Raw genomic sequence first — 25,513 nt, 5'->3', positions numbered from 1 at the left:
AGCCCGTCTATACATGGAGTCTAAAATTAACTACTCTTAGCAAATTGCAGTCTGCTTAAGCTGCAACCCAGTATATCCCAATCTATGTCATTTTAATTCATTCTAATTATAAAATGTTGATAATAAGACACTTCAGGGACTCGTCCTCCCATGATGGTTCCTCCATTTCATTCTCCTCCAGGTTCTGTTGTCTGAGACATTCACTCAGTGCTTCATCCCTTGGGTCCATCTTCCTGATGTGTTCAAGGAGCTTGTTTCATCTTGGATAGTGGCCCTGATGCTCACTAGTCCTCATCCTCCCTCTTTGTGCTTAGCGTAGAGTCTCTGGACACTGGATGTGGGTGGAAGCCTCCATGCATGGTGAACAACTTCCGTGTTTTAACATCTGTGGTCTGAACTTCCTCCTTTGGCAGCTTATTATCCCAGCAGGGTGTCTTGTTCTTGCCATTGAGCTGACTTCTAAGCACGTTGCAGGTATTACAACATGTACTATATAAATATATATATTCATTCATAATCTGTAGCACTTTGTCCATTACGGGGAAGCTGGAGCCTAACCCAGCATTTAACAGGTGAGAGGCAGGTACAGCTTGGAGTTGCTCCCGGTGAGAGGCGCCGAGCAGGTGTAGGCCTGCTCATTGCCCCCCAACTTGGCGCCTGTACGTTGGGGTTTACCCCGGTGGACGAAAGGGTAGCCTCCCTCCGCCTTCGGGTGGGGGGACGGGTCCTGACTGTTGTTTGTGCCTATGCACCAAATAGCAGTTCAGAGTACCCACCCTTTTTGGAGTCCTTGGGGGGGGTGTTGGAGAGCACTCCTTCTGGGGACTCCCTCGTTCTGCTGGGGGACTTCAATGCTCACGTGGGCAATGACAGCGAGACCTGGAGGGGCGTGATTGGGAGGAACGGCCCCCCTGATCTGAATCCGAGTGGTGTTTTGTTGTTGGACTTCTGTGCTCGTCATGGATTGTCCATAACGAACACCTTGTTCAGACATAAGAGTGTCCACATGTGCACTTGGCACCAGGACACTCTAGGCCGCAGTTCGATGATCGACTTTGTAGTCGTGTCGTCGGACTTGCGGCCGCATGTCCTGGACACTCGGGTGAAGAGAGGGGCGGAGCTGTCAACTGATCACCACCTGGTGGTGAGTTGGCTCAGATGGTGGGGGAGGATGCCGGTCAGGCCTGGCAGGCCCAAGCGTGTTGTGAGGGTCTGCTGGGAACGTCTGGCAGAGTCCCCTGTCAGAAAGAGTTTCAACTCCCATCCCATCCGACGGCTCAGGAGGGGAAAGCAGTGCTCCGTCAACACTGTGTACAGTGGGGATGGGGGGCTGCTGACCTCGACTCGAGACGTTGTGAGGCGGTGGAGGGAATACTTCGAAGACCTCCTCAATCCCACCAACACGTCTTCTGATGAGGAAGCAGAGTCTGGGGTAGCTGGTGCTGGCTCGCCTATCTCTGGGGCTGAGGTCGCTGAGGTGGTTAAAAATCTCCTTGGTGGCAAGGCCCCGGGGGTGGATGAGGTCCGCCCAGAGTTCCTTAAGGCTCTGGATGCCGTAGGGCTGTCTTGGTTGACAAGCCTCTGCGGCATCGCGTGGACATCGGGGACAGTCCCCCTGGACTGGCAGACTGGGGTGGTGGTCCCCCTCTTCAAAAAGGGGGACCGGAGGGTGTGCTCCAACTACACTCCTCAGCCTCCCCGGTAAGGTCTATTCAGGGGTGCTGCAGAGGAGGGTCCGTCAGATAGTCGAACCTCGAATTGAGGAGGAGCAGTGTGGTTTTCGTCCCGGTCGTGGAACAGTGGACCAGCTCTACACCCTCTTTGGGGTCCTCGAGGGGGCATGGGAGTTTGCCCAACCAATCTACATGTGTTTTGTGGATCTGGAGAAGGCATTTGACCGTGTTCCCCGGGGACTCCTGTGGGGGGTACTCCGGGAGTATGGAGTGCCGGACTCGCTTGTAAGAGCTGTCCGGTCCCTGTACGACCAGTGTCAGAGCTTGGTCCGCATTGCCGGCAGTAAATCAGAATCGTTTCCGGTGCGGGTTGGACTCCGCCAAGGCTGTCCTTTGTCACCGATTCTGTTCATAACTTTTATGGACAGAATTTCTAGGCGCAGCCGAGGTGTCGAGGGGATCCGGTTCGGTGGCCTCAGGATTGGGTCTCTGCTCTTTGCGGATGACGTGGTTCTGTTGGCTTCATCGGGACGTGATCTTCAGCTCGCACTGGAGCGATTCGCAGCCGAGTGTGAAGCGGCTGGGATGAGAATCAGCACCTCCAAATCCGAGACCATGGTCCTCAGCCGGAAAAGGGTGGAGTGCTCTCTCCTGGTCTGCGATGGGGTCCTGCCCCAAGTGGAGGAGTTTACATATCTCGGGGTCTTGTTCACGAGTGAGGGAAGGATGGAGCGAGAGATCGACAGGCGTCCGCAGTGATGCGGGCTCTGCATCGGTCTGTCGTGGTGAAGAGAGAGCTGAGGCGAAAGGCAAAGCTCTCGATTTACCGGTCGATCTACGTTCCTACCCTCACCTATGGTCATGAACTGTGGGTAATGACCGAAAGAACGAGATCTCGAATACAAGCGGCCGAAATGAGTTACCTCCGCAGGGTGGCCGGGCTCTCCCTTAGAGATAGGGTGAGAAGCTCGGTGATCCGGGAGGGGCTCAGAGTAGAGCCGCTTCTCCTCCACATCGAGAGGAGCCAGATGAGGTGGCTCGGGCATTTTAGGCTGGTTAGGATGCCTCCTGGACGCCTCCCTGGTGAGGTGTTCCGGGCACGTCCCACCGGAAGGAGGCCCCGGGGTAGACCCAGGACACGCTGGACAGACTACATCTCTCGGCTGGCCTGGGAACGCCTCGGGATCCCTTCGGATGAGCTGGTGAATGTGGCCGGGGAGAGGGAAGTCTGGGTTTCCCTGCTTAGGCAGCTGCCCCCGCGGCCCGACTCCGGATAAGCGGAAGAGAATGGATGGATGGAGGCAGGTACACCCTGGACAGGTCACCAGTCCATCACAGGCCCAACACAGAAAGAGACAAACAATCATTCACACTCACCCTCATTCCTAGCGAGAATTTAGAGACCAATTAACCTAACATGCATGTCTTTGGACGGTGGGAGGAAGCCAGAGTACCAGAAGAGAACCCACGTGTACACGTGAGAACACGCAAACTCCACACAGAAAGGCCACTTCCCTTCAGGTTCAAACCTATATTTTTGAGTCCTTCTTTTTTTATTTAGTCTAGTGTTTAATGTTTTCTTTGCTTTGTGTTTGAGATGCTGTAACAGTGAAATTTCCCCACCGTGGGATCAATAAAGGATCTTATTTTATATTTTTAGTTGTGTTTGTGGTTTTTAAGCTAAGGCTGCACCACGTTGCCAAAATGAGCACACTTAGCTTACAAAGAAACAACATGCGCCAGAAGCTCAACAAAAAAACCTGCCCGGATATAAAGGCGCTCTACTCCGCCCCGCAATTACTGCTATATTCGCTACAACTTGCGCCTATATGTGAGTCGGACGGTTGTCTCCGCGAAGTCCATTAATTCATGATAATGGCCACCTCGTCGGGCATCATCCCTTACCTTACATATATATATATGTATATGTATATATATATATATATATATATATATATGTATGTATGTTAATGCCAGTCATACCACTCACAGTCAGTCATGCCACTCACAGCCAGTCACTCCATTCCATCCTCACGTCCCTGATCCTCCACACCTGTTCCTGATCCGCTCATCAGCATTAAGCCAACCTGTCACACCTGTCTTCCTTTGTTTCTCCAGCCCTCATATACTCCAGCACCACAGTCGCTCCCTGTTGGACCTTAATCTACACTCCTGTTGGACTCACGTCTCCTCCACTCCTGGCTTCCTCAACCCTGTTACCTCTTCCAGTATCGGTACCAGTATGATCATTATTCTGTCTGTGTATAAAGTGTTGGTAACGTGATCCTGTCTCCTTGGAGTCCATGTGTAACAGAAAGTCCGCCCCAAAGCAGAATGAATTACGTAAGGAGAAAGGATTTCCCCCCTGCAGGTCCGGCGTTTTCTAACGAGGCGGAAATCGCCCAACGTGAGAACTCCCCCAACTGGTCTCCGTTCCAGGGTTCCAGGTTGTTGATCCAGAGAGGTCCAGCGAGGTCCAGCTCCCAGACTCCCGTCCCCAGTGTCGTCTCCAGCTCCCAGGCTCACACCCCCAGTGTCACCTCCAGTTCCCCTGTCCTGGCCTGCAGCCTCCTGTTCCTCCACCTCGGTCCTGCCTGGCTCCACAGTGTCCCACGCCACAGCAACAGTCAGTCCTGGCTCTACAGCATCCGACGTCACAGCCAAGGTCAGCACCAGTCCTGCAGCCTTCTACGCCTGCTTTCCCATCCTGCCCGGCTCTACAGCGTCCAACACCACAGCCCCGGTCTGTTCCTGTCCTGCAGCCTCCTGTGCCTGCTCCCTGGTCTTCACCAGCTCTCCCACATCTGACGCCAATGCCACGGCTTGTTCCTGCTCGGTCTCGGACGTCTGCTCCACAGGCTGCTCCAGTTCTACCTCCGACGCCAGCGCAACGGTCCTGCCCGGTGCTTACAAATCCGAGGTCAGCTCCAGGGTCCATGCAACCTCTAGAGGTTCTCGTCTCCGAGGAGTTTGATGGTTTCGGCGCTCCTCTCCGACAAGTGGCTTCAGTCCCCGAGGGGGTCTTCAAACGAGATGCTCCTCTCCAGCCAATGGTTCTTCCCAGTTTGTTTGCTCCTGTATCTGAGGTCGACAGTTTCGGCGCTCCTCTTCAACCAGTGGTTTCGGTCTCCGCGGGGGTCTCCAAGCGGGATGCTCCTCTTCAGCCTCTGGTTTCTTCCTGTTCCCCTCTCCTGTCTGTGCGACCTCCCGGTCGCCTGACAGGGACTCAGCTTCTGTCTGTGTGAACCCCCGGTCAGCCGCCAGAACTATTAACGTTTGTCTCCCAGTGCCCCTGTCAGCGCTCCTACCAGAGATCCAGCCCCTGTCAGCGCTCCTACCAGAGATCCAGCCCCTGTCAGCTTGCCTACCAGAGATCCAGCCCCTGTCAGCATCAGGGAATCGGTCTACTCAGCTCGTGCAGCTTTCAGGCCGTCCGCCTGAGCTCCAGCCCGAGCATCCGTCTGGCAACCCGCCTGAGCTCCAGCCCGAGCTTCCGTCTGGCCGCCCGCCTGAGCTCTAGCCTGAGCATCCGTCTGGCCGCCCGCCTGAGCTCCAGCCTGCTCAGCCGCCGGAGACCCAGCCAGCTCAGCCGCCAGAGGTAGTAGAGTGTTGTAAATTATTAAATGGACTTTAAAAACGTTCATCAATACCGACATGACAAATAATTTTATTCTATGGCGACATAAACATAGAAACAGGTCTTGATTACACCCTAATTTCACTCAGGCTCCATATCAGGCACTGTTGAAACTGTGGCAACAGCTTCCTTTGTACATTGGAGTGGATGGTATGTTGTTCAATCTTTGGCATTCCCACATGGAATAATAATAAATAGAAATAGAAATGATAGAAATTAAAGCCTAGTCGGTAACAAGTAACCAGGATTATAATGATTGTTCACAGTGCTGTGAACTGTTCATAGCTATTATTCCTTGCTGGCTAAGTTACGTTGAACGTCTGCAATTTATCTGTGCCAAGCCGTCATAACATGGTGGACAACTTAATCTGCCAAAGGGGAAAATCAGCATTTTCATTCTGATTTTCCAGTGGGTAGGTCTTTTTGCACAGTTTTCTCAATAGTAAATTTAATGGTGGAGTCTAGAAAAGTTGTTTCATCAGTACAGCGCAGGAATACTTCTAATATTCTATTTCCTTACACAGCTGCTGGTACTGAATCACCACAAGGTGGCAGAGTACATGAAGTAAAATGGACTAGACTTTGGCAGGCTACACATACTGAAGTCCTTATTCCATGTGGGAATGCCAAAAATTGTACATTGGAGTGGATGGTATATTGTTCAAAGGAAGCTGTTGCCACAGTTTCAACAGTGCCTGATATGGAGCCTAAGTGAAATTAGGGTGTAATCAAGACCTGTTTCTGTGTTTATCTCTATGGAATAAGACTTTTCGTCATTTGAGTATTGATGAACGTTTAAAAAGCCCATTTAATAATTTACAACACTAGAATAAAACTCTTGTCAATACTTAAATTACCTGGCTTTCCCATAGGAATCCTGGTAATAACCAAAAACACAGTGGCTTTATTCATAAACACTCTGACACAGTAATGACAGATTCAAAATGTAGTGTGCAACAGCTATAGTTACTGGTAATAACGAAAATTTTGATTTCAACATAAACAAATGCTTTGAACCAACTTAACCATAACTTTTTAACTGAACAGAAAAAGCACCAGTTGAGATAATAATGATGAAATTCTATCCCCTGATAACAGGCTGGAGGATGTCTATCATGTCAGAGAGTTGCTGTCACTGCATTTTGGGCAGTTGGGTGAGGCCATCACCCAAGGCTACTGGGTGATGGCCAAAAGCTTGACTGCAAAAAGCTGGATGCCACTGCCAGCAATGGTTAAGGGGATGATGGTGTCAAATATTTTGTTCTCTTTGATGTGTCAAATTGCCCTTTCCCATGTATCCTTAACATGCAATGTCCTGAGTGAACAGCACTATATGTGATAGCTCTGAGTTTTTACTGAGAAAAGGTGGTTTGTAAACTTTGAAGGGCAACAGGTCATCTGTTTTAAAATACACCATAATGACCATATCTTTTTCTAGAAGCAGGATAATGCCAGATCTTTGTCACTAATAGAGCCAGAATGCAATGAAGAAACACGAGTGATCGCACGATGTGGAGACACGTTCCTTTCAGGGCAGAGTGGGATTTGTACTGTGAAAACATCTCACTCTGTAAAGATGAAGGCATCTGACATTTCATCTCTGTACAGTCACAAATTACTTGGGTCTTTCCAAACACATTTGGTATTGAGGCTTTAATCACATCAGGACACATCCATATCCCAACTGCGCCAAGTAAAGTGCACAAAAAATTGAACCAGGTTTTGATGAGCCTGCTTATGGTGGACTGATGAATTTTGAAACGGTCACTGAGGTCTTTCTCCTTCAGACTGAGAGACAGGTGCATCAAGAACAGGAGCAGTTCAACAACTATTGGAAGACATTGGTTCTGGTGAAGTGGAGCAGGAATAGTGGTAAATTACAACAAAGGAGAATTTTGACTTTATTAAATTGAAAAAGAGTGTTTTCAAGAACTACTTGGCAGAAAGCTGTTTTAAAATTTTAACAAATAACTTGATGTATAAACTATTCCTACTGGTTGATGCTGTGGATTCATGACCTTGTCAGGAGCTGCTGTTGCACTGGAGGCAGATGATGTGTACCAGCATGCACAAGACTTTTTCGTTGGGGGTTCAGTGTGATGTCAAAATGTAAGTAGATGACGGTAACTGGCAAACCTTAAAAGTGAAAATCCTATTGAGCACCATGATTTTGCGCACTGTGCCTAAAGCTGCTGGTTCTGCTTTCACATCATAATCATGGCACTGAAGCAGCACTTCAGCATCCATGTCCTCTTGTACACCTCTATCTTTTGGCCATTTTGTCCTTTCACAAACACTTGGTCTGCCCCTTGGTTTTCAGTTGTCTATGTCAGATCCTTATGATGTTCATCCCCTGTAACGTGTGTTTCCCCGTTCCTGAGTTTTAGGAGAATAAATACTTTTGTCTGCACCAATTCTGCCTCCTGCCTGATCCGCCTGAGTTTGGGTCCTCACCCCCACCCACACACAACAGAAGGATCTGACCAACCATGGACCCAGCAGACAATAATCAGGACCCAGTGGTCCTCCTTTTTGTCTGAGGACATCTTGGCAGTGCATAAGGTAGTCAAAACCTTTATTGACACTCTTGCAGAAAACACTGGCCCTGGGAGAGATTGTGTGTGGCTGTAGACTTTATCAAACTGCCTTGTACGAAACCTATACTTCTGTCTTCTCTGGGTGTTGCTGAGTTGCTGGAAGAGGCTTGGGTGGAGCACAGCACTGCTAGGACAGAGATTGAGCCCCTGTCTTCACAGCCCACGTCTCCAGTGTCACCGCCGGCTCCAAGGTCCACTCTCCCGGTGTTGCCACAAGCTCCCAGTTCTGCTCCAGTGCCTCAGCGCCCCACGATGGCTCCCAGGTCCTGCCCGTCTCTGCAGCGTCTGACGCCAGCGGCCAAGTCCTGTTCAGCTCTTCAGCATCCGACACCGGCACTCAGGTCCATTTTGCTTGTCCCTGAGGGGGTCCCTGGTCGAGACGCCTCTCTTCTGGTTACTGTTCCTGAGGGGGTCTATGGTCAAGATGCTCCTCACCAGCCTCTGGTTTCTGGCTCCGAGGGGGTCTCAGGTCGATACGCTCCTCACCAGCCTCTGGTTTCCGGCTCAGAGGGGGTCTCAGGTCGAGACGCTCCTCACCAGCCTCTGGTTTCCGGCTCCGAGGGGGTCTCAGGTCGAGACGCTCCTCACCAGCCTCTGGTTCCCGGTTCCAAGAAGATCGCTCTTCTGCCGCCACCTGTGGCCCACGCCACCGAGGAGATCACTTCCCTGCCTCCACACCGTCAGGGAGATCGCTCCTCCTCTGGCACCTGGGCTCGCCATAATATGGATGTTACAGAGTCCCCTAGGGACTAAGCTTCTGTCTGTGCGACTGTCTAGCCGTCGACCAGATGACATATAAATGTTTGTTTGTCTTCCAGTGATTCAGTCTGTGCTCCTGCTTAAAGACCAGCTCCAGTCTGCAAGCCTCCCTGAGTTCCAACCCCAGTCAGCGCGCCTCCCAGAGATCCGGCTCCACGCAGTGCACCTCCCAGCTCCAGTCTGCACGTCCTCCAGAAATCCGGCTCCAGTCAATGCAGCTCTCTGGCTGTCTGCCAGGGGGCCAGTCTACTCGTCCTTCGGGTCATCCTCCAGGGAGCCTACTCCAGTTCTCTCGGCCTACAGAGACCCTGCCCCCATCTTCTCGGCTTCCTGGTCGACCGCCTGAATCAAATTTGCTGTCTGCACGGCCTCTGCCTAAACTTTTTTGCCTGGATTATTCTGCTTTGGTCTGGTCCCTCCTCCGGTACCCCGTCCACCCACCGGCTTTTGGACTATCTACACAAACTAAAGGAGCTTTAAAATTATGTATTTATTTTAAGCTGTTAATGTATTTTATATATTTTTATTGTATTCCTTATATTACGTTATTATTGTGGTGTTCTGACTTAGATTAAAGGAATAATCCCCCCCTCTTTAGTACTAAATAGTATTATCAAGCACCATCCTTAGAATCGGTACCAAGTTTGACATTTTAATATCGTGACAACCCTACTCTGCACAAACTGTTTTAAAATATTACACTGTTAATGTCTTTTGTGTGTGTGTATATATGTATATGTGTATATACACTGCTCACAAAAATTAAAGGAACACTTTTTTTATTGGGCCTGGCATGAAATCAGTTAAACCTGTCTGATAATTTTCTGGTTGGTTAAGCCGCTGAGGGCATCGTTAATCACTTTCAGCTGTATTGGTGTTCATGGAATTAACAACAGGTGCACCACAGTGGCAACAATCAGAAAACCCTCAAAACAGGACTGGTTTTACATGTGGAGGTCATTTCAAGTTTCTCCCTCTTGATCTTTTTTGGCTGATTTTTCACTCGTGCTGGTTTTGGCTTGAGTAATCATCTCTACTGGCAGTATGAGGCGATTCCTTAACCCTACAGAAGTTGCACAGGTTGTCCAACTTCTCCAGGATGGCACATCCACACGTGCTGCAGCAAGAAGGTTTAATGTGTCTCCCAGCACAATCTCCAGAACATGGAGGAGATTTCAGGAGACTGGTGGTTATTCTCGGAGAGCTGGACAGGGCCGTAGAAGGTCCTCAAGCCATCAGCAAGACTGATACCTGCTCCTTTGTGCAAGGCGGAACAGGCTGAGCACTGCTCGTGCCCTACAGAATGACCTCCAGAGGGCCACTGGTGTGAATGTCTCTACCCAAACAATCAGGAACAGACTTCATGAAGGTGGCCTGAGGGCCCGACGTCCTGTAGTGGGCCCTGTGCTCACTGCCCAGCACCGTGGAGCTCGACTGGCATTTGCTGAAGAACACCAGAATTGTACTTTTCACAGACGAGAGCAGGTTCACCCTGAGCACCTGTGATAGACGTGAAAGAGTCTGGAGAAGACAAGGAGAACGTTATGCTGCCTGCAACGTCGTTCAACATGACAGGTTTGGTGGTGGGTCAGTGATATGGGGAGGCATATCCATGGATGGACGCACAGACCTCTACTGCCTAGGAAATGGTTCTCTGACTGCCATAAGGTATCGAGATAAAATCCTTCAACCCATTGTCAGACCCTACGCTGGTGCAGTAGGTCCTGGTTTCCTCCTAATGCACGACAATGCCCGGCCTCATGTGGCAAGAGTATGCAGGCAGTACCTGGAGGATGAAGGAATTGAAACAATTGAATGGCCTTCACGATCCCCTGACTTAAACCCAATAGAACATGTGTGGGACATTATGTTTCGATCCATTAGGCGCCGCCAAGTTGCTCCTCAGACTGTACAACAGCTCAGGGATGCCCTCACACAGATCTGGGAGGAAATGCCACAAGACACCATCCGTCGTCTCATTAGGAGCATGCCGCGACGTTGTCAAGCATGCATACAAGCTCGTGGGGGCCACACAAGATACTGAAAAGCATTTTGAGTTGCAGAAATGAAGTTTTTGAAAAAATGGACTAGCCTGCCACATCTTCATTTCACTCTGATTTTAGGGTGTCTACACAATTGAGCCCTCTGTAGGCTGAAAACTTTTATTTCCATTAAAAGACTTGGCATCCTTTTGTTCCTAAGACATTGCCCTGTCGTTATTTGTATAGATATCCAACTTCATATTGAGATCTGATGTATCTAATGTGTTTCTTTAAAGTGCTCCTTTAATTTTTGTGAGCAGTGTATATTCATTCTGTTTTGTTTGGATTGTTTTTTTTTTTGTCCCCCATTCTATATGGTCTATGTTTACCAGCCCGTGTTCCAGGTTCAGGAAAGGGAGGCTGGGGTTCACACGGCCCATGCAGCAGCCCAGCGTTGTCAACGGGTGTGGCGACGGGCGTTGTTGGACGCCTCCGCTGCGTACACCAGGAAGGCGAATAGGCGTCGGGTTCCTGTCCCTGGATATCAGGTGGGACAGAAGGTTTGGCTCTCCACCAAGGACCTCCCCCTACGGATAGAAAACCAGAAACTGGCTCCCCACTCCATCGGTCCCTTCTCCATAGTGGGGATCGTCAACAGTGGGCTAGTATTTTGGTCAATGTTTATACTGCAGCTGCTATCATTACTTCCATGATCTGTTACAGCCTGTCAGTGTGATTTCAAGATGCTTTACGTTTATGTGGTCAATATAACGGTTTTAGTCAACAAGTGTTGACTACCATGCCAGCTCATTGTCACATGGGAGTCAGAAAAACACATCTTAACTCCATTTACTTATTTCCATTTATTGCCAGATTGCTGAGTTAAACTTGGGTCAACCATGCCTAAAACCACCTTTCAATCCACTGGGCCACCATTACCTGGTAAATCTTGTATAGGTTTAGGGAAATACATTTGATTCAACTTTCTGCCATACCATCTTCCTGGTTTTGTTATTGGCTACCATCTCGCCAGGTTCTGGTGCCGTTTTATTCTTCATACAGATCAATCAGCAATGTTTGATCCGCTGATGAGAATGCTTCTTTCATTCTGCCTCTACTGTCCCTCATTTAAACTTTTCCCTTCATCATTCATTTGGACTTGTTCGACATCCCAGGTGTGTGCACTGAGTTTATGAAAGTCTGTCTTGAGTCAGTCTGGATGAAATAAGGCTGAACTGTGCTCCTAGAACGACATGATGCTTCAATAGAAGATGGTGCTGGTTTGACTTTTTCAGGCGTCTCTCGAGCGACTTTCCTGAAATACCCCCATGAACAGGAATCAGAAACCTGACAGACATACTGTAAACAACTCAATTATTTGTACAACTTGGCTTCCACCAACAGTGTGTGAATGTGTGTGCATGAATAACGGACAAACAATGTAAAGCGCTTTGGGTGCCTTGATAAAGCGCTAAATGAATCTAATCTATTAATAATTCTGTGACTAACAAAGTACATATTTATATACAGTATGATTTAATTCAAACACAAATATGTTGCAACCATCACCTCACAGTTGATACAGAACAGCTGCAGAACAGTTTCTCTTCAGAGGGAGGTCGTCTTTCTATGACTAAAATCCATAACTTTACTAAACATTTACAAGAAGTGGCTGCAAATCCCCCCACCGTTTGCCAAAAGTTTACAGATAGGCACAACATCATTTTATTTTACTTCACAGGTCTTCTTAGTGATACCTTTGTTGATGAAGTTTTAATCCAGCAACACATTACAGTTTTTCCACAACATTTGGTATAATTTTTTTTCTTTAATTGTCTGAATGAATGAAAGCTGCACCGTCCTCCTGGCCCATTTACGGTTTTTCTCCAGTGTGAATGCGTTGGTGCTTTTTTAAAGCACCAGATTCAGTAAAAGCTGCACCACACTGGTCACACCTGTAAGGTTTCTCTCCAGTGTGAATACGATTGTGACTTTGTAAATGACTTGATTGACTGAAAGCTGCCCCACACTGGTCACACTTGTATGGTTTTTCTCCCATGTGAATGCGTTGGTGACTTTTTAAAGCACCAGATGTAGTGAAAGCTGCTCCACACTGGTCACACCTGTAAGGTTTCTCTCCAGTGTGAATACGATTGTGACTTTGTAAATGACTTGATTGACTGAAAGCTGCCCCACACTGGTCACACTTGTATGGTTTTTCTCCCGTGTGAATGCGTTGGTGACTTTTTAAAGCACCAGATGTAGTGAAAGCTGCTCCACACTGGTCACACCTGTAAGGTTTCTCTCCCGTGTGAATGCGTTGGTGACTTTTTGAAGCACCAGATGTAGTGAAAGCTGCTCCACACTGGTCACACTTGTATGGTTTCTCTCCAGTGTGAATGCGATGGTGACTTTTTAAAGCACCAGATGTAGTGACAGCTGCCCCACACTGGTCACACTTGTATGGTTTTTCTCCAGTGTGAATGCGTTGGTGTTTTTTTAAAACACCTGAATGACTGAAAGCTGCCCCACACTGGTCACACTTGTATGGTTTCTCTCCCGTGTGAATGCGTTGGTGACTTTTTAAAGCATCAGATGTAGTGAAAGCTACTCCACACTGGTCACACTTGTATGGTTTTTCTCCCGTGTGAATGCGTTGGTGACTTTTTAAAGCACCAGATGTAGTGAAAGCTGCTCCACACTGGTCACACTTGTATGGTTTTTCTCCCGTGTGAATGCGTTGGTGACTTTTTAAAGCACCAGATGTAGTGAAAGCTGCCCCACACTGGTCACACCTGTATGGTTTCTCTCCAGTGTGAATGCGTTGGTGTTTTTTTAAATCACCTGAATGACTAAAAGCTGCCCCACACTGGTCACACTTGTATGGTTTCTCTCCAGTGTGAATGCGATGGTGACTTTTTAAAGCACCAGATGTAGTGACAGCTGCCCCACACTGGTCACACTTGTACGGTTTTTCTCCAGTGTGAATACGATTGTGAACTTTTAAATTATTAGACTGAGTGAAAGCTGCTCCACACTGGTCACAGGTGTATGGTTTCTTTCCAGTGTGACTCCTCCAACATCTCTTTGGTCGTGATGCACCAGTGAAGACTTTCTTACAGCCTCGACCACCTTGATGTTTAGGTCTCCTTTGGCCTCCATGTTTCTGTAATAAGCAGAAAGAAAACATTTACATTTTACCCAAACTTTAAGTATTATGGGCAAGTATTATTCAATCTCAAACATCTGGTAGGTACCACAAACTGATTCTTATTTACAGCTGGATCACTGCAGACACAGCAGCAGGAGGTTATGTAATTCCTTGTTCTGTGGAATTCTACTAATAAGTAGAGAAATGTGGGGGTATTTATTTTTTAGATTTCAGATCAAACTTTTTTTTTTTTAAACTCAAATATTGTACTGTTTTCTCTCCCAACTGTCCTCAGACTCAGGACGTCTCTAAAAACAGATTTAATGTGAAGCAGTCTCAAAATTGATGCTGAACATACAGATACTTGGAAGTATGTGTGTATCTACTTGGAAGGATGTCCTGATTATAATCCTACCAAAAAAAAAATCTAGTTAAAGAAATAATATAGCTTCAAGATTTTTACAGTTGTTATTTATTAATTAATTTCACCACTTTACAGTTTGTAAAAATAACATGAACACCTCTTAAATTTATTCATTTTTTCATCAATTTCTTTCTTCTTGTGCCAAAATCATAAAATGATATAGAAGTGTTACGGCCCTGGCTTGTCAGCCTGTGTTCGTTCATGTAAATGTAAGTGTGTGGTTGCTTGCAGGTGATTGGCCAGTCTATCGTGAGCTGCTGCTCCTCTCCTCTCATCCAGGATTGGACGACTGTGGCTCCGCTCTTCCTAAGCACCGCCCTCCTGAGACGTATCCACTATAGAAGGACTGGATCTACCTTCAGTCAGCGCGGTTGTGTGAGAATACAACACAGCCTGCCACAGGATTAGTTGAGAATTAACAGCACCTGCGAGTGCTTCGTTTGTTTGAAACATTGTTACCCTGGTGGGTTTGTGAGCAATGCTTGTTTGTTTTCCATTTAGGTTGTTGTACTGTTTGAGTGCGGTTTTGCCTCCAGTAAGAGTTTGTTCCCCTTTTGTTTGGTTGATTGTTGAATTAGTGGTTACAGCTAAGCTTCCTTTTTACTCACCTGAGTGTCAGGACATTTTAAGTTGTTTTGGGTTTATTTACAATCTGGTCGGAGTTTGGTTTTATTTCATTGTTTCGTTGAAAGTGATTATAGTGCCTTTTCTTTTGTTTGGTATTCTTATTTTTGGCACTCTACCTTGGTTTGTATGTTTCTTTTGTTATTATTGTAAATAAATATATATACACTGCTCACAAAAATTAAAGGAGCACTTTAAAGAAACACATTAGATACATCAGATCTCAATATGAAGTTGGATATCTATACAAATAACGACAGGGCAATGTCTTAGGAACAAAAGGATGCCAAGTCTTTTAATGGAAATAAAAGTTTTCAGCCTACAGAGGGCTCAATTGTGTAGACACCCTAAAATCAGAGTGAAATGAAGATGTGGCAGGCTAGTCCATTTTTTCAAAAACTTCATTTCTGCAACTCAAAATGCTTTTCAGTATCTTGTGTGGCCCCCACGAGCTTGTATGCATGCTTGACAACGTCGCGGCATGCTCCTAATGAGACGACGGATGGTGTCTTGTGGCATTTCCTCCCAGATCTGTGTGAGGGCATCCCTGAGCTGTTGTACAGTCTGAGGAGCAACTTGGCGGCGCCTAATGGATCGAAACATAATGTCCCACACATGTTCTATTGGGTTTAAGTCAGGGGATCGTGAAGGCCATTCAATTGTTTCAATTCCTTCATCCTCCAGGTACTGCCTGCATACTCTTGCCACATGAGGCCGGGCATTGTCGTGCATTAGGAGGAAACCAGGACCTACTGCACCAGCGTAGGGTCTGACAATGGGTTGAAGGATTTCATCTCGATACCTTATGGCAGTCAGAGAACCATTTCCTAGGCAGTAGAGGTCTGTGCGTCCCTCCATGGATATGCCTCCCCAGACTATCACTGACCCACCACCAAACCTGTCATGTTGAACGACGTTGCAGGCAGCATAACGTTCTCCTTGTCTTCTCCAGACTCTTTCACGTCTATCACAGGTGCTCAGGGTGAACCTGCTCTCGTCTGTGAAAAGTACAGGGCGCCAGTGGCGGACTTGCCAATTCTGGTGTTCTTCGGCAAATGCCAGTCGAGCTCCACGGTGCTGGGCAGTGAGCACAGGGCCCACTACAGGACGTCGGGCCCTCAGGCCACCTTCATGAAGTCTGTTCCTGATTGTTTGGGTAGAGACATTCACACCAGTGGCCCTCTGGAGGTCATTCTGTAGGGCACGAGCAGTGCTCAGCCTGTTCCGCCTTGCACAAAGGAGCAGGTATCAGTCTTGCTGATGGCTTGAGGACCTTCTACGGCCCTGTCCAGCTCTCCGAGAATAACCACCAGTCTCCTGAAATCTCCTCCATGTTCTGGAGATTGTGCTGGGAGACACATTAAACCTTCTTGCTGCAGCACGTGTGGATGTGCCATCCTGGAGAAGTTGGACAACCTGTGCAACTTCTGTAGGGTTAAGGAATCGCCTCATACTGCCAGTAGAGATGATTACTCAAGCCAAAACCAGCACGAGTGAAAAATCAGCCAAAAAAGATCAAGAGGGAGAAACTTGAAATGACCTCCACATGTAAAACCAGTCCTGTTTTGAGGGTTTTCTGATTGTTGCCACTGTGGTGCACCTGTTGTTAATTCCATGAACACCAATACAGCTGAAAGTGATTAACGATGCCCTCAGCTGCTTAACCAACCAGAAAATTATCAGACAGGTTTAACTGATTTCATGCCAGGCCCAATAAAAAAAAGTGTTCCTTTAATTTTTGTGAGCAGTGTATATAAATTGTTGACGTTGACTCCGATACCTTTTGTTATTCCCCCTCTCACCCCTAGACGAGTGAGTGGTCGTAACAAGAAGCAAAATAAAGTAAGAAATAGGGGTTTGCAATATCGTATCGTTCACAACAATACCAATTAGGGCAAGGTGATATGGCCAAAGATATATAATATATATCACGATATAAATTTGAAAATTTGCAATAACGATAAAACTACCAATATAATTGACGCTAGACAAAATACTTAAAAACTGCACTTTATGGGTGCAAATTCAAAATAGGAACAATTTCCTATCAACTGGACAGGCAGGCATAACCATGTATACTGTCCACAAAATTGCAAAAACCCTTGAGTAAACATAAAAAATAACATGTGGCTGAATACTGTGCATGGAGGTAGAAGCTGTCTACATTTCTTCAAGTTTTAAGATTCTTTTTTAGAAACACTAACATGTTCACAGTTGTGGGTGTAAGGGATGACGTTTGACAAGTTACTGTGTTTCCACCTGTGCTGAACAACCTTTCAGATGAAGAGCTGGTAGCTGGAATGCATAGGTACTTTCTGGCTAATCTGCTGATGTGGGGAAAGTTTACTGTGTGTCTTTTCCACCACATAAGTGGATGACAGGCACTGTCTATTGGTGGGCTATTCAGATAGCTGCTCAGCTCAGATAAAAACCTTTCTGCAGTTACATCTGTCTTGGTACTAACTGCTCCCTTCAAAAAGCTTCCAAGGCTCTTCTTTGACGTTTTGGCAGCGCCCCGACTCATCCGATCACCTGATGATGGAGGAGGGGTTTCTAAAACACCTGGAGCTGCGCTACCCTGGTCTGACACAAGATGCCCCAGTTCACTAAGAGCTTGGACTTTGCTGGCTTCACTCTCACTGAGATATTCTGTGCGAAAGAGTGGTTACCTTCCCTTCCACTGATCTGTAAGGTCAAATATAACAGTTTCACTAGAGTAAAAGCCCCAATAAGTTATGAATCATCTTGTTTTATTCTATGAAGTCTAGAAGTGGCTGCAGCACAAAGCTGGAGAAAAGCAGCAACACATGAGGCAACGTCTGCTGCAGCAGAAGAAGAGACCTGATCTGCTCTGGATGGACTTCTCAATAGCTGTTTTAACCTTATAGTAAATAGTGTAGATTGTCATGACAACAACTATTCACATGCTTCTTCACACACGTGGTTGATACGACTGCGGTCCTGGCAAGAATATTTATGTCTGTTTTCCCTCCGTAAACTCTGCTGGAGTTCCTCTGTGAGCTGCTGCAGAAACCGCTTTGAGCTGTGTTTCAGTGAACTTCTTGATGATGTGGATGTGAAAACTTCCACATCATCTGATCCACAACGACGGGAAAATGAAACAGAACAATGCAAAATCCTGTGTGTTCAAAAATAACCAGATGTGGCCAAAACAGGTAGAAATATTCATATTTACTCTGTGCTTTATGTTTCAAAAAGCAAAAATAGTTTGAATTAAAATTCATGTAGTTTTAGGAAGAGTCAGGTACCAGCCAGGCTTTATGGTTATGGTTATGGTTTTATTTGACAAAGTTATCGAATATGTAAATTTTAAAACTTAAAATGACCGTGTTGCCGTTTTAATGTTAGAAACATCTAATGTAGGACAAAATAAAGATTCAACACAAAGACATATTCATCACTACAGATTCCAACTCATTTCTGTGACGGCGAGTGAAAAGCCTGTGTTGAGCCCCGTCTGCTGTTTATGGTAGATTCTCTGATGTTTAATGAAGTTTGTTGGCTTCACACACACACATCAAACGGCGCATCGTTGCTGTTTGTGGAGCTGAAATATCTCCACTCATCGCTGCGTGTCGGACTGATCGCTGAGCAGTGGATGAACCGCGCTGCTGCGCCTTTTTACATCTACTATTTATTCTTCTCAGACACTTAGATCATATCGTAGGCCCGTTCCCACTTATTTATTTATTTGTTTCACCGGGACCGGGAGTGATGCGGCCCCAGAAGTCGCTCAAAAACGCGAGTCTCATGGCCAGTGCGTGAGAGTTGGCAGACGGCATTTTTCACTGCGTTTATCAGCTGATTGCTGGCAGTGACGTCTTCTGGGTGGCTCAGCAAGCCGAATGCAAGTTGTGTAAATTCTTAATGTCATGAATTTACATAAGAACAGGTAGATGAGGTGTTAACAACCCCCCCGGATAACACGGTCCAACGAAGATTTTCGTAGGCTGTTAGTTCTCGCATTGAAGACGATGGATAGGGGGGGGGCAGGTTACCATGGTTTCCAAAAATGCGCCCTACCAATCAAATAGTTCTGTTAGGGTTACAAATTGTATCGACGTGCTTCTTATTGGTTATCTGCTCCCACATCTAAAACTTAAAGCCTTGTTTTTTTAACTGCTCATTTAGGCCCGTACCCATTATGCCCATTGGATAATCCGGCCTTGCCTGCCAGGAAGGTGAAGATGGAAACAGTCGCGCTTCACTGAGGAACAACCAGAATATTTTTCCTTCTCCGGTTACCGCGACAACGTCTCGTCCATCACAAGAACGTGCACAGCTGAACGAGCTGAATCATCATCATTGTAGTAATTTAGGAGTTGTATTACAGCTTAAAATGGATCCAATATTCTTTGTAGGTTTTATTAACATCAACACGTTATCTGAGACCTGAACTTCAAGAATATTTAAAGTGACTCCGCTGAATGAAACGCTTTCACCAGGACATTTAAAAAGTTAAAAAGAAAACTTTTTCTCACAAATTCAGTCATTCAAGGAAAATTAATGGAGACTGAAAATGTGACATAACTTCACAGCTGAGTGTAGTTGTCACATGATGTTAAATTATTTAGTTATTATCAGACGTATCATATCCACGCTGTAATGGGCAGGTTACCAGTTATGAGAGATGAAAGTAGGGCTGGGTGACTAAACAAATTTTTATCTCAATTACGATCTGGGTTTTCAACGATCATAAAAATTAAATTATTTCCTCCTTAATTTACTCTTGTGTTGTTTTCAGCTATAAATCGAGCGCCGCTGGCATCGCAGCGCTCTGCTGCAGACTCCTCCCACCGCTTTGGTTTAATTCAACTCCAGTTGCAAACACTCTCAAGTTACGGGCTGGACACACATTTTAGTGGCGTGTCTCTCCTGCTCTGTATGATGAGTGTGGTGAGGGTGTTGTGAAGGACGTGGCTACAGTCCAATGTTTCGCCATCGCTACGGACCTGTGGTCAAGCTGCACCATAGAGCCGACGAAATGTCTCCAGACTCATTTTTCCCAGATCACACCGGTGCTGCTGGTCTGAGACAAACTATAGCTGCTGGTACCTGGAGGAAAGAAACTGGTCTGGATTACCACAGACAACGCTTCACATGTCAAACTGGCTCCCCCACCCAGATTACAAACGCAAGATGCACCAAACTTTCCCTTCAGTTCAGATCCGTAGAGATGATACACACCAACCAGGGAGAAGAGGAACATACAAACCAGGGAATTTAGCGTGTAATCATGCCTGTACACTGAAATGTAATCACACAAAGGAAGTGACACTGAGACAAGACACGGGGAATTTCACAATAATCATTTACCTAGACCTGGGCGCCTTGCTGGACTGGCTTTTGGCCGTTTTTGGGACCTTAATCATGAGCTCATCGAGGTGGTGAGAAAATATGGAAATGAATACAACATGTGTAAAATAAGATAAGATTATCTGAACCTGCTTATAGTAGAACATACAATAGAATTAAAGTTAATGTCAGTGTTACTGAGATGGTTCTTTCTGAAGCAGCTGCAGGTGATTGATTGTAAACTGAAGAACTTCAGCCTCATCTGGACGTGATGATGGACCTGCTGCTGCTGCTGGGTCTGAAACTGAGGACCATGTGGTTCATGATGTTCATCTTTGCCAACACTGATGTTACCATGTTAAAATGCTGCTGAAAGGTTCAGTATATATGACTGTTATGCAATAAGCCCATTGCTAGGATACACCAACAAGTAGGAATCATGTTCAGTATTGTACTCCTGTCTGACTGTGAACTTATTCTCCTCTGGATCTTATAAGATGCAGGCTGGACAGCTTTCTGATCCATCCATCCATTTTCTATACCGCTTAGTCCAGTTCAGGGTTGAGGGGAAGCTGGAGCCTCCCAGCAACTAGCAGGTGAGAGGCAGGTACACCTGGACAGGTCACCAGTCCACCACAGTCCACTTTCTGATTCATGATGTCCCTTTATTGTTAATTCACTGAATGAAGTAATTCAGTAATAATTATAAAACAGCCCTTTCCCCTTTTTTCCAGGTTGGATACAGTAAGTTTTATATATCTTCCATGTTTCCTTGTTCACTTGCTGCGTGGGTTGAGGCGCAGTTAAAAAAGTACCAGAAAAGTGTGATCATGTGACGTCACATTTTCTACCAGTATTGTTGTGAACGGTGTGATATTACACACCCCCTACTGGTTCCTTTACTTTGCTTCTATATCATTTATGATGTTGGCACCAGAAGAGAGAAACTAAAAGACCTATAAAAGGTGTTCATGTGATTTTTACACATTTATAGAGTGGTGAAAGTAATTAATGCATAATAATGGTGATAATTGTAAAATCTATATTATTTCTTTAAAACAGATTTCTTGGTAGGATTATAACAGAGACAAGTGTGTCACATGAGCATTTTCCTTCTTGGAGGGAATCTAGTAACAAAATACTTAAACAAAAGTGGTTAAAGACGTAAAACATAACTTACAGATTATCTCAGAGACGTCGCCCCTAACAACGTTTAATCCTGCATCCATCCTGCATCCTACCTGTACTGTGAGATCTCTCCAGCCAGTAAAAGACGGTCTTATCTGGACTCTTGTCTTACATCTCGCTCTGTCCCTTTCTCTCTTAAGGAGAAGAAGGAGATAATTTGTATGTTCAGCCTCATATCTGAGAGTAAAAACAGGTCTGAGATGAAGAAGAACACATTTCCACACAAGCAGAGACTTTCTGAGTTTCAGTAGAGCTGGATCCTCCTGACTACGCTCTATTTCACCACAGAAACAGAAAAATAACAGCATGCAGGTCACTTCACTTGTTGTTTGAGGCTTGTTGTTCCCTCACTGAGGTTTGCTTGAGTCTGGACCAACTTTTAAACTATTGGTTTCTAATAAGTGAGAAGAGCTGCTGAAACATTAAAACAATCATAGTGTCGCCTAAACTCTCATTTCCTCCAACATCAGCTTCATCATCATTTAACAAAGTTCTAATGCATGAACGTCATGACATTGATGACACAGATACTGGAAAGAAGTGACGTCCAATAACACACTGGAGAAGTTTAGAACCGAACTGCCATCCAGATCACCTGGAAGGACTTTTACTCTCTTTGGCTCCGTTTACTTGATATGAAATATAACAGTATTTAATACATTTAGTCCATGTTTCCACTGCAAATAAGAAGCTGTTTCTGGATGTTTCTGATCCAAAACGTGGCCTCCATAAAGGGAAAATACGATCTGAACGTCTTTGCATTGATAGCAGAAAGTTCCATCCCATCATACTGTAAATACAGTCGGTCATATCGTCTCTCTTTGAAGCCCAATCTCTGTTCAAACATCAGCTTTTTATTTACACGCAGGCTGGATCATGTTTCATTACTCTAGTAAATATCATCCCGTTTTCCCTCCAAGAAAGTTGCTCTGACATCATTTCTGTCCCTTCTCCAGGTGATATTTAGCAGAAACGTCACGTCATCTTTTCTGACTCTTGTACATGTGCAGAGGTTTGGACTTTCTTTACTAAAGTGAAGCAGGGATGAGTTTCCATGTTGTCCACATAAAAACATGCATGTTAGCTTCACTGATGTCTCTGAACTCTCCATTGGAGTGAGTGAGAGCTTGTTTGTCTCTGTGTTGGTCCTATGATGGACTGGTGACCTGTCCAGGGTGGAAACTGCCTCTCAGCTGGTAGCAGCAGGGATGGCCTCCACCCCCCCACCACCCTGTGTTGGACTAAGCAGGGACAGCAAATGAATGAATGGATGGAAGTGAAGCAGAGACACGTGCTGTGGTCGATGTTTATGGCTGGATTTTTACTTTATCAAAACCAGGATCCCCTTTCTAGAAAGACCAGTGTGTTAAAACTGGAATTGTTTTATTTTACACACAGATCATGTTTCATTTCTCTAGTAAATATGAGGACGTTTCTTCTTTATTTACTAAAGTTTTATGGGGAAACAGATTCTGGCTGAAGGGAAAATACAGTCGACCAGAATCTGAATCCACAAACAAGTTTAGTAGAGAAAAATTAAATCTCCTCATATTTACTAGAATAACCACAGATGAGCTGACATGTGTGTAAACATGAGAAATAAATAAAAACACTTACGTTTAAACTGAAACTCTGTATTATAGTTAGGGGATACTATATCTGGCAAAGGGAAAATACTACCAGAAAAATCTACTATTGAAATCCCGTGTAAAGACAGAAACCTGTAAATCTTTACTAGAATAATGAAACATGATCTGAAATATGAACAAACCTGAAGTTGATGTTAGAAAATACTCTGTGTGTTAAAGAAAAGGACTAAACATTTAGTCCAATATAGAAAAGCTTATTTATTAGAAAAAGAGGTTTTGACTAAAGTAAAAAAGTAAATAAAAAGTTACGTAGAGCTAATTTAAAATGGTGGAGTTGAACTAAAACTATTAAATAACGTGTAAAGTTCTGCTTTTCTGCATGTTTCATATCAAGTAAACTAACTGAGATTAACAATCATTACAGGTCATCTTGACAGTAGTGTGGTTGTGAACTTCTTCCAGCAGGTTACTGGACTGTTACAGTAAGATTGTCTCAGTGTTTCAGGAGGATACGAGGAACTAAAAACCTCACTGAGGGAACAACATTCAAACAAGGACTGAAGTCACCTACATGTTGTTATTTTTCTGGTGTGGATCCAACTGAATGAGTTCATGTTCCTTCGTCCAGGAGAAACATTTCCTATCAGGAGTAACCAGACCCGTCGGCATGGGCGGGCATTGGGGGGCCGTGCCCGCCCATGGACTCAGCTATGCCCGCCCTGGACTAAAAGCAGTTTTTCGTTATTTTATTTGGGTCTGGGTTTTGTTTTTTTAATCGGAGTATCCATCTTCCTTTCAAACTATCTATCTTGATGTGTCAATCCTACAATCCAACCAATGAACAAAGGCAACATGTTAGCCAATTACAAACGGAGGGGGGCGGCTCATTAGGTCAAACGATTACGCTCACCGGTCCGGCTGCTGAGATTAGCTGCTTTTTGCCGTCATCGGCATGAGCATATTTCCAAAAACTACAAGACGGACAGGCGTGAGCGAGCAGGAAGCAGTGCCATAGAGCTCCACTTCTAATGGAAACATAAGGACCGTTGTCAGCAGTAACACTGGAGTAAACAGTCATGCTAGGAGGGTTAGCTACAGCAGCTAGGGAGCTCGGTGCTTATGTTGTTGTTGACAACGTTACTCACGTTTATTCCATCATGCAGATGAGTCATACGGCTTGGTGCTGCTCCTTGTGCTCCCTAGCTGCTGTAGCTACCTTGCCCAGCTTGAATGTTTGATCCAGTGTTCAGATTTTGCTTATTTTTAAAAGAGAAGTGAAGCTGTATGGTGCTGCTCTCTGTATGACCCAGACCCTGTTGCTGTTCTTGAGTTTTGAGTTAATTAAATGGACTCAGCACTTCACTATGGTATTTTGTTTGTTTTATTTATATATATATATATATATATATATATATATATATGTGTGTGTGTGTGTGTGTGTGTGTATTTATATTTTAGGATGAACTTTCCTTTTTCTAGTGGGAGAAAATGATTTGTTAATACTGTAGGAGTAGCCGCAGAGCCACTGTTCATCCTAAGTCATATAAAATGTAGGTTGAAAAAGTATGCACCCCTGAATAAGTGTGATGCCCCCCCTCGGACGCTCGGAATTATGAGACAACGTGAACGTTTTGTGTAAAAGTAACGTGATATATTATCTCCGTTCCTCTGTACTGCAGACGTAGCTCCTACGTTGGGTTCTGTCTGAGAGGAAACGCGGATACTTTGCGGTTTTAATGAGGAAAAACATGAAAACACAAACTTTTACTACTTTTCTTTTTCACCTCTGATAGAAAACCAGAACAAACGGATGAGACACGGAGCCTCGAGACTCGTCCTCGTGTCTTTAGTGTCCTCAACACTGACCTGCCGACCGGTGGTATCAGAAGATGATCCCGCTTTGTTCCTCCTCGTGGGGTTCTGGTCCTGGTTCTGCTCCTCCATTCTGGTGTCTGAAGGTCCAGCAGCTCTCCGCTCCGTCTGTAGCCGCCACTGTTGCCAACTCCTCAGTAAGGAAAGTAGCTATTGGCTGTCCTGAAAGTCTGCAGAAGTCGCTAAATGACGTCATCGCCTAGTCTGCATAACTGGCCATTTGCATGTAATGTAATGGCCATCGTAGGAGAAAGAAAGAACATCGTGGAGAGACAAAAGGTGAGTCAAAAACACCCTAAATATGTTTAGAACTACAAATATTTTTTTCTGTTGATTCTTAGTTTGTTTTATTGTTTTTGTATTTTTGTCATTGAAATTGGACATCACTTTTAAAAATAAGCTCTGATAACCGTTGTCGAGATCCACATTATATAAATCAATTTTGTCCTTTATTGTTAAATGTTAAAATATCTAATTTAACCAAAGGACTGTTAAGGTTTGTGGAATTGCTCTGTGTCTAACCCTCCTCCTTTATCCGGGCTTGGGTCTGGCAAAGTAACACAGAAAAGACAACTTGGCAGAGTTACTTAGGTCTTTTTTTTTATTTAATTTCTTTTAGTTTTTTTTTTCTTTAGTTTTCTTACTTTTAGTTTAGTTTCTAACCTTATGCTCCAGTTACAAGCCTACAACGAGTCACAGTA

General features: G+C 45.3%; 1 pseudogene; it reads right to left on the bottom strand.

The window, feature by feature from the left end:
- Positions 1–3,760: 3,760 nt before the first annotated feature.
- LOC121635570 lies at positions 3,761–24,924 on the bottom strand (annotated as a pseudogene).
- Between the last annotated feature and the right edge of the window lie 589 nt (positions 24,925–25,513).

The sequence above is a fragment of the Melanotaenia boesemani genome, chromosome 24, assembly GCF_017639745.1.
Source record: "Melanotaenia boesemani isolate fMelBoe1 chromosome 24, fMelBoe1.pri, whole genome shotgun sequence".
NCBI classification, from domain to species: Eukaryota; Metazoa; Chordata; class Actinopteri; order Atheriniformes; family Melanotaeniidae; genus Melanotaenia; species Melanotaenia boesemani.
Note: the sequence above shows the minus strand (reverse complement) of the source record. Positions and strands in the feature narration are given on the sequence as shown.